This window comes from Mustela lutreola, chromosome 5 (genome assembly GCF_030435805.1).
Source record: "Mustela lutreola isolate mMusLut2 chromosome 5, mMusLut2.pri, whole genome shotgun sequence".
Lineage (NCBI taxonomy): Eukaryota > Metazoa > Chordata > Mammalia > Carnivora > Mustelidae > Mustela > Mustela lutreola.
Genome location: NC_081294.1, coordinates 96482588 through 96491626, shown reverse-complemented (window position 1 = coordinate 96491626; position 9039 = coordinate 96482588). Strand labels below are relative to the sequence as shown.

Sequence of the window (9039 nt, the reverse complement as noted above, 5' to 3'; positions counted from 1 at the left end):
CTTTTTTTAATTCTTTTTTTTTCCTTTCTTTCTTTTTGAACCTCTTTTTATCCCCTTTCTCCCCCTGACCTCACGATTTGGGATCTCTTCTGATTTGGTTAAAGCATATTTTCCTGGGGTTGTTGCCACCCTTTTAGTATTTTACTTGCTCCTTCATATACTCTTATCTGGACAAAATGACAAGGCGGAAAAATTCACCACAAAAAAAAGAACAAGAGGCAGTACCGAAGGCTAGGGACCTAATCAATACAGACATTGGTAATATGTCAGATCTAGAGTTCAGAATGACAATTCTCAAGGTTCTAGCCAGGCTCGAAAAAGGCATGGAAGATATTAGAGAAACCCTCTCGGGAGAGATAAAAGCCCTTTCTGGAGAAATAAAAGAACTATAATCTAACCAAGTTGAAATCAAAAAAGCTATTAATGAGGTACAATAAAAAATGGAGGCTCTCACTGCTAGGATAAATGAGGCAGAAGAAAGAATTAGCGATATAGAAGACCAAATGACAGAGAATAAAGAAGCTGAGCAAAAGAGGGACAAAAAGCTACTGGACCATGAGGGGAGAATTCAAGAGATAGGTGAAACAATATTAGAATAATTGGGATTCCAGAAGAAGAAGAAAGAGAGAGGGGAGAAGAAGGAATACTGGAGAGAATTATTGGGGAGAATTTCCCCAATATGGCAAAGGAAACGAGCATCAAAATTCAGGAGGTTCAGAGAATGCCCCTCAAAATCAATAAGAATAGGCCCATACCCCATCACCTAATAGTAAAATTTACAAGTCTTAGTGACAAAGAGAAAATCCTGAAAGCAGCCCGGGAAAAGAAGTCTATAACCTACAATGGTAAAAATATTAGATTGGCAGCTGACTTATCCACAGAGACCTGGCAGGCCAGAAAGAGCTGGCATGATATTTTCAGAGCACTAAACGAGAAAAACATGCAGCCAAGAATACTATATCCAGCTAGGCTATCATTGAAAATAGAAGGAGATATTAAAAGCTTCCAGGACAAACAAAAACTGAAAGAATTTGCAAACACCAAACCACCTCTACAGAAAATATTGAAAGGGGTCCTCTAAGCAAAGATAAAGCCTACAAGTGGTAGATCAGAAAGGAATAGAGACAATATACAGTAACAGTCACCTTACAGGCAATACAATGGCACTAAATTCATATCTCTCAATAGTTACCCTGAATGTTAATGGGCTAAATGCCCCAGTCAAAAGACACAGGGTATCAGAATGGATAAAAAAACAAAACCCATCTTTATGTTGACTCCAAGAAACTCATTTTAAGCCCGAAGAAACCTCCAGATTTAAAGTGAGGGGGTGGAAAAGAATTTACCATGCTAATGGACATCACAAGAAAGCAGGAGTGGCAATCCTTATATCAGATCAATTAGATTTTAAGCCAAGGACTATAATAAGAGATGAGGAAGGACACTATATCATACTCAAAGGGTCTGTCCAATAAGAAGATCTAACAATTTTAAATATCTATGCCCCCAATGTGGGAGCAGCCAACTTTATAAACGAATTAATAACAAAATCAAAGAAACACATCAACAATAATACAATAATAGTAGGGGACTTTAACACTCCCCTCACTGAAATGGACAGATCATCCAAGCAAAAGATCAACAAGGAAATAAAGGCCTTAAACGACACACTGGAACAGATGGACATCACAGATATATTCAGAACATTTCATCCCAAAGCAACAGAATATACATTCTTCTCTAGTGCACATGGAACATTCTCCAGAATAGATAACATCCTCGGTCCTAAATCAGGACTCAACCGGTATCAAAAGATTGGGATCATTCCCTGCATATTATCAGACCACAATGCTCTGAAGCTAGAACTCAACCACAAGAGGAAGTTTGGAAAGAACCCAAATACATGGAGACTAAACAACATCCTTCTAAAGAATGAATGGGTCAACCGGGAAATTAAAGAAGAATTGAAAAAAATCATGGAAACAAATGATAATGAAAATACAACGGCTCAAAATCTGTGGGACACAACAAAGGCAGTCCTGAGAGGAAAATATATAGCGGTACAAGCCTTTCTCAAGAAATAAAAAAGGTCTCAGGTACACAACCTAACCCTACACCTAAAGGAGCTGGAGAAAGAACAAGAAGGAAACCCTAAGCCCAGTAGGAGAAGAGAAATCATAAAGATCAGAGCAGAAATCAATGAAATAGAAACCAAAAAAACAATAGAACAAATCAACGAAACTAGGAGCTGGTTCTTTGAAAGAATTAATAAAATTGATAAACCCCTGGCCAGACTTATCAAAAAGAAAAGAGAAATGACCCAAATAAATAAAATCATGAATGAAAGAGGAGAGATCACAACGAACACCAAAGAAATACAAACTATTATAAGAACATACTATGAGCAACTCTACGCCAACAAATTTGACAATCTGGAAGAAATGGATGCATTCCTAGAAACATATAAACTACCACAACTGAACCAGGAAGAAATAGAAAGCCTGAACAGACCCATAACCAGTAAGGAGATTGAAACAGTCATTAAAACTCTCCAAACAAACAAAAGCCCAGGGCCAGACGGCTTCCCGGGGGAATTCTACCAAACATTTAAAGAAGAACTAATTCCTATTCTCCTAAAACTGTTCCAAAAAATAGAAATGGAAGGAAAACTTCTAAACTCATTTTATGAGGCCAGCATCACCTTGATCCCAAAACCAGACAAAGATCCCATCAAAAAAGAGAGCTATAGACCAATATCCTTGATGAACACAGATGCGAAAATTCTCACCAAAATACTAGCCAAAGGATTCAACAGTACATTAAAAGGATTATTCACCACGACCAAGTGGGATTTATTCCAGGGCTGCAAGGTTGGTTCAACATCTGCAAATCAGTCAATGTGATACAACACATCAATAAAAGAAAGAACAAGAACCATATGATACTCTCAATAGATGCTGAAAAAGCATTTGACAAAGTACAGCATCCCTTCCTGATCAAAACTCTTCGAAGTGTAGGGATAGAGAGCACATACCTCAATATCATCAAAGCCATCTATGAGAAACCCACTGCAATATCATTCTCAATGGAGAAAAACTGAAAGCTTTTCTGCTAAGGTCAGGAACACGGCAGGGATGTCCATTATCACCACTGCTATTCAACATAGGACTAGAAGTCCTAGCCTCAGCAATCAGACAACAAAAGGAAATTAAAGGCAGCCAAATCGGCAAAGAAGAAGTCAAATTATCACTCTTCGCAGATGATATGATACTATATGTGGAAAACCCAAAAGACTCCACTCCAAAACTGCTAGAACTTGTACAGGAATTCATTAAAGTGTCAGGATATAAAATCAATGCACAGAAATCAGTTGCATTTCTCTACACCAACAGCAAGACAGAAGAAAGAGAAATTAAGGAGTCAATCCCATTTACAATTGCACCCAAAACCATAAGATACCTAGGAATAAACCTAACCAAAGAGGCACAGAATCTATACTCAGAAAACTATAAAGTAGTAATGAAAGAAATTGAGGAAGACACAAAAAAAATGGAAAAATGTTCCATGCTCCTGGATTGGAAGAATAAATATTGTGACAATGACTATACTACCTAAAGCAATCTACACACTTAATGCAATTCCTATCAAAGTACCATCCATCTTTTTCAAAGAAATGGAACAAATAATTCTAAAATTTATATGGAACCAGAAAAGACCTCTAATAGCCAAAGGGATATTGAAAAAGAAAGCCAAAGTTGGTGGCATCACAATTCCGGACTTCAAGCTCTATTACAAAGCTGTCATCTTCAAGACAGCATGGTACTGGCACAAAAACAGACCCATAGATCAATGGAACAGAATAGAGAGCCCAGAAATAGACCCTCAACTCTATGGTCAACTAATCTTCGACAAAGCAGGAAAGAATGTCCAATGGAAAAAAGACAGCCTCTTCAATAAATGGTGTTGGGAAAAATGGACAGCCACATGCAGAAAAATGAAATTGGACCATTTCCTTACACCACACACAAAAATAGACTCAAAGTGGATGAAGGACCTCAATGTGCGAAAGGAATCCATCAAAATCCTTGAGAACACGGGCAGCAACCTCTTGGACCTCAGCCGCAGCAATATCAACCTAGGAACATCGCCAAAGGCAAGGGAAGCAAGGACAAAAATGAACTATTGGGATTTCATCAAGATCAAAAGCTTTTGCACAGCAAAGGAAACAGTTAACAAAATCAAAGACAACTGACAGAATGGGAGAAGATATTTGCAAACGACATATCAGATAAAGGACTAGTGTCCAAAAATCTATAAAGAACTTAGCAAACTCAACACCCAAAGAACAAATAATCCAATCAAGAAATGGGCAGAGGACATGAACAGACATTTCTGCAAAGAAGACATCCAGATGGCCAACAGACACATGAAAAAGTGCTCCATATAACTTGGCATCAGGGAAATACAAATCAAAACCACAATGCGATATCACCTCACACCAGTCAGAATGGCTAAAATCAACAAGTCAGGAAATGACAGATGCTGGCGCAGATGGGGAGAAAGGGGAACCCTCCTACACTGTTGGTGGGATTGCAAGCTGGTGCAGCCACTCTGGAAAACAGCATGGAGGTTCCTCAAAATGTTGAAAATAGAACTGCCCTATGACCCGGCAATTGCACTACTGGGTATTTACCCTAAAGATACAAACAATGTGATCCAAAGGGGCACGTGCACCCGAATGTTTATAGCAGCAATGTCCACAATAGCCAAATTATAGAAAGAATCTAGATGTCCATCAACAGATGAATGGATCAAGAAGATGTGGTGTATATACACAATGGAATACTATGCAGCCATCAAAAGAAATGAAATCTTGCCATTTGCGACAACATGGATGGAACTAGAGTGTATCATGCTTAGTGAAATCAGTCATTCAGAGAAAGACAACTATCATATGATCTCCCTGATATGAGGAAGTGGTGATGCAACATGGGGGCTTAAGTGGGTAGGAGAAGAATCAGTGAAACAAGATGGGATTGGAAGAGAGACAAACCATAAGTGACCTTAATCTCACAAAACAAACTGAGGGTTGCTGGGGGAGGGGGGTTGGGAGAAGGGGGGTGGGGTTATGGACATTGGGGAGGGTATGTGCTTTGGTGAGTGCTGTGAAGTGTGTAAACCTGGCGATTCACAGACCTGTACCCCTGGGGATAAAAATATATGTTTATAAAAAATAAAAAAATAAAAAAATTAAAAAAAAACTGACCCATAACTGACAGAAATGTTAGAATTAGCAGACAAGGAAAGGAGAAGGGAGTTGAGGGAAAATGGAAGGGGAGGTGAACCATGAGAGACTATGCACTCTGAAAAACAATCTGAGGGTTTTGAAGGGGCGGGGGGTGAGAAGTTGGGGGAACCAGGTGGTGGGTATTAGAGAGGGCACGGATTGCATGGAACACTGGGTGTGGTGCAAAAACAATGAATACTGTTACGCTGAAAAGAAATAAAAAATTAAAGAAAAAAGAAATAGCAGACAAGCACTTTCAAATGCTTACTAGAATTATATTCCACATGTTCAAAAGATTAAGTTGAGAACAGAAATATAAAAAATACCCAGATAAAATTTTTGAAGATCAAACTAAAATGTTCAAAATGAAAAAAATAAACTGAATGGCATAAACTTCAGATTAGACATGGCAGAAGAAAAGAAGAGTGGATTAAAGACATAGTAATGGATACTGTTCAAAACTCAATACAAAGATAAAATAATCCAAAAAAGTGAAAAGAATACCAGTGACCTGTGGAACAACTCCAATTGGCCTAATTCGTGTATAAGTAAAATTCCAAAAGAGGGGATGATAGATAAATATTTAACAATATAATGGCAGAATTTCCCTCCAAATTTAATAAAAACTATAAACCCATATATATAAGAAGTTACACAAAACCCAGTACACACACACAAAATGAAAAGAAAAAAAAAAAGACTACACTAGGGCACACCGTAATAAAATTGCTCAAAAACAGTGATGAAGAGAAAATCTTAAAAGTAACCAGAGGAAATGGATGTGCTACATATAAAGGAATAAAGACAAGAAATATAGCAGATTTTTTTTAAAGTAAGAAACAATGCAAAAATATAGTGACCAACATGTCAAAGAAAAAAAAGTGTTAAGCTAAAACTTTATGCTTCGGAAAAATATCTTTCAAACTAACATAAAGGCAGAAAAGTTTTTTCAGACATAAAAAGCTGAGAGATTTCATCAGCAGCAAAATTACATGAAAAGAAGTTCTCTAGGCAGAAGGAAAATGACAACACAATGGAAATATGCACCTACACAAAGGACTGAAGAGTGCCAAAGTGGGAGCAACATGAGTGAGTATATAAGATTATTTATTTGTGATTTAAATAACTTCAATAGCTAACTGACTTTTGAGACAAAAAATAGTAATGTAGAACTGGGTTTATAACAGAAAAAAGATATTAAAACTCACCAATACTACCAAGGCTAAGTAGGGGGAGTTTGAAGTATAGTATTGTAGCCTTCTTAAAATATGTATGAAGCTGCACAATATCCCTTAAAGATAGACCATGGTAAGTTAACAATGCACACTCCAAACCTCAAAGCAACCACTAAATTAACAAAACGAAGAGGTGGGGCTAATAAATAAAAAAAGTAAATAAAATGGAATCATAAAAAAATACTCAGTTGAGCAGAAAAAAAGGGAGGGTGAAAGAGAAAAGAGAAAAAAGAGAACAAAGAATGAAAGGTATAAATTCAAATTCTGATGACAGAATTATACCTAGCTACATCAGTAATCACATTTAATGGAGATGTTCTTAATATTCTAATTATATTGAGGCAGTAAGTGTCAGACTGGACAAAAAAGTAAGACCCAAATATTTTCAGGCTTTTTTTTTTTTTTTCCTAGATTGGCAAGCTGCTTTTAAAATTCTTATGGATATATAAGAGACCTACTACAATTGTCAAAACAATTCTAAAAACAAAACAAAACAAAACAAAACAAAGTTGGAGAATAACACCACTTATTTTCAGATTCATCATAAAACTTCATTAATCAAGTGAAGCCTAGGTGGCTTGGTCAGTTGAGGGACTGACTCTTGGTTTCGACTCAGGTCATGATCTCAGGCTCATGAGACTGAGCCCCATGTCAGGCTCCATGCTCAGCAGGGAGTCTGCTTCAGATTCTCTCTCCCTTTACCTCTCTGTCTACCCTTACCCCCTCACATGTGGTCTCTATCTCATATAAGTAGATCTTAAAAAAAAAAATACAAACTTCATTAAACAAGACTGGGTGGCACAGAGAAAGACAAATATATCAATGTAACAGCATAGAATCCAGAAATAGACCCACACATACATGGATAACTGTGTGCTTTTTTATGTATATATAGAGAGAGTACACAGGGTTGGGGGAGGTCACACCCAGCACAGAGCCAGAAGCAGGGCTCGATCCCAGAACTCTGAGATCCTGACCTGAGCCAAAATCCAGAGTCTGTCTGACTGAGTGTCGCGGCTGGAGTGACAAACTGACCAGGGTTGAGAGGGTAAGAGGATGGTGAAAAGAAATTAAGAGACAACGAGATGGGGGCAGGAGGAGCACCAAGGAGGATGTCCAATAGTGCCAAATTTATTCAAGGCTGTGAGGCATTATACAGCTAAGAGAAACAATCATTAGAAAGTATCTATTTCTAGCTGATTACTAAAGAGTTTGTAACATGCACAGAAAACCCTTCAAGCTTTCCCATTATCTATTTCCCAAGCACCAATAGCAGACCTTCTAGAGCCAGATGTACTGACTTCAAGGCCGCTCAAGACATAATTTGTGTAAGCACAGCACAGTCTTACAGTGGTGTAGTCTATGGCCCGTGCAAGGACAGCAATTATACTTCTCTCTGACCCCCGCCAAATCGTCTCTATCTGACTAGCAAACGTGTGGGAAGTCACTTAGGCGAGCGCACAACACGTAGCACAGACCCTTTCTTAATGCTACTCGACCTAAGCCTTTTGTTCGGCTATTCTGCCTTGAAAGGAGGCCTGGTTTGGTCCTCGTCTCAAGCCTTATCGTGGCCTCCCACGAAAAATACTTCTCCTCAAAGGTACAAAGGTAATTCAATGGAGAAAGGATATCTTTTCAACAAGTGGTGATGGGAAAACTGCATATCCGTATGTTATGAATAAAATTTGAATATTTTGTTTTATATAAAAAACTCAGAATCAATCATAGGCTAAATGTAAAACTAAATAATAAAAAAGACCTCTTATAGAAGAAAGCAAGGAGGAAATACTCGTGACCTTCAGTTGGTCGAAGATTGCTTAGCTGTGACACCAAAAGTGTGACCCATCATACTGATAAATAAAACTTTAGGAAATGTACAAATTTGAGCTTTTTGATAGATACTCTCAGGAAAATAAAAATAAGAGATTGGAAGAAAAATCTTTCAAATCATATATTTGATAAGGGATTCATATCTAGATTATATAAAGAATTCTCAAAACTCAATAATAAGAGAACAAGTTGTCTGGTTTTGTAAAAATTGACCAAAAAATCTGAACAGATACTACAGAGAAGATATATACATGGCAGATAAGCACACAAAAAAGTGTTTAGCATCATTAGTTATAAGAGAAATGCAAATTTAAACCACAACGAGATACTATGACACACCTATTAAGATGCTTAAAACACCAGACCAAGTGTTGGTGAGAAATGGGAGAAGTTGGGAGCTCTCATGCAGTGCTCTTGGGAACGTAAATGTGCAGCCAGTTGGGAAGGGAATATATGAACATTTCTTAAAAAGTTAAACATGTATCATTCCACCCCTAAGTAGTTAGAAGATAAATGAAAGCATATGTCATATAAAGGCTTACACAGATGTATTCATAGCCCCAAACTGGAAACAAATCAAATATGCATCAAAACCACTGGTGACATATTGACCGGGGGCGGGGAGGGGGGTGTGGGGAGAGACATGATATCAAAGTCCTGGAAAGTAGTTGTGTTGGTTGGGAGGAA

At 37.7% G+C, this 9039-nt stretch overlaps 1 long non-coding RNA gene across 1 annotated transcript in view; it reads left to right on the top strand.

Annotated features, from left to right (window-relative positions):
• LOC131832306 (uncharacterized) overlaps positions 1–9039 on the top strand; it is a 70209-nt gene that overhangs the window by 46853 nt on the left and 14317 nt on the right. The window lies entirely within an intron of this gene.